Source organism: Pteropus vampyrus, unplaced genomic scaffold (genome assembly GCF_000151845.1).
Source record: "Pteropus vampyrus isolate Shadow unplaced genomic scaffold, Pvam_2.0 Scaffold1000008524, whole genome shotgun sequence".
Taxonomy (NCBI): Eukaryota; Metazoa; Chordata; class Mammalia; order Chiroptera; family Pteropodidae; genus Pteropus; species Pteropus vampyrus.
In genome coordinates, this window is record NW_011922926.1 from 1 (window position 1) to 1,427 (window position 1,427).

Sequence of the window (1,427 nt, forward strand, 5' to 3'; positions counted from 1 at the left end):
GTTTTGCCCACTGGGAAGATTCTCTTCAACGCTGTCATTCATGGCTACACTTGAGTGGGGCTAAAGTGCTTCAGGCATCCAATTTAAACTCTGCCAACATTTTTGGTAGACATGCCTGTAAATCTGACCCATTTTTTTCCCTCAATCCAATGATCATAAAGATCATCCCATGAGGCCGTAGGTGCAGATTAAGAGAGGAGACTCATAGACGCAGAAGTAGCATTTGTGGCAATGCAAGCTGCTTACTAATGCAATTTACTTGTGTCTTCAGGACCTGCTTGAGTCTGATCTTTCACATATCACTCCCACTTGATGATGAAGTGCTCCTGTGCACACCCAAGCTTGTTGGATCAGACATCACCCACTTTGTGAGGGGTGCGTTGTGAGTCAAGTGTTTAGTCTCCACTTGGGCCCAGCAACGTCAGAAGCTGATTCTCAAAAGAATAGTAATTAAGAAAGGAGAATATAATTCTACCTCAAAATATCACAAAGGTTTGCCTAATGCTCTATAATGTGTATCTGTCCAGACACTCTAAGAACCATTGGATCTGCTGAGTCAGACAACTGCTTCTGATGGTCTTTACCAATCCACACTGAGAAAAAGGCATTTGCATACCAAGAGCTGCCATAGGATATATTGTTTGCTTCAGTAAAGAAACCACATCTGAAAGAGTTGGGAAGAAAAGCTATTGGCAGAGTGGAGGAAAGCAAGGACAAGTTGGAACTTGCTGAGAACCTCTGCATCTGTCCATCACCGCATCTGACTATGATGACCTTCAGAGAATAATGGCTGCTGCTCCACTTCCAGTTTCTGTATTTGTGCAAGTTCTTCTTTTGGCTAACTCTAATTCTGAGTCACAGAGTAAAGGGAATACTGGAAAACACAGTTCCCAGCTTAACCACGATGACCCATCACGATCTGGTATACTAGGTTTTATATGGTTATTTTTTACCCTTTAACAGATACATACACATTGTTTATTCTTTCGCATATATGATTTAGTTCATAACTTAAAAAAGATTTTTTTTAAAGCATATAGCACCTGGTGTTCCCAGGTGGTCTCCCATCCAAGTACTAAGCAGGCCAGACCCTGCTTAGCTTCTGAGATCAGACAGGATTGGGCACATTCAGGGTGGCCTGGCCGTAGACAAAAAAAAAAGAAGAAGAAGAAGAAGAAGAAGATTTTAAAACTAATTTAAAATTTGATGCATAGAAGCTCTGGCAACAGAGATATTTGTAAAAAAATATTTGTGACTGAGAAAAATTACATTTTATATATACCATACTATTCCCTCTTCTAAAGAGGACAATCCTTTTCTAAGTGTTGAAATGGGTCTGAGGATGCAAACTGAACAGGGAACTATAAGATGGGGGTGAGGTAACAACGTGGGATAAGAGGCTGAAAAGGAATATGAGTTAAAAAACA

At 40.4% G+C, this 1,427-nt stretch overlaps 1 pseudogene; it reads right to left on the bottom strand.

Moving 5' to 3' along the window:
• Positions 1–1,031: 1,031 nt before the first annotated feature.
• LOC111735793 lies at positions 1,032–1,150 on the bottom strand (annotated as a pseudogene).
• Between the last annotated feature and the right edge of the window lie 277 nt (positions 1,151–1,427).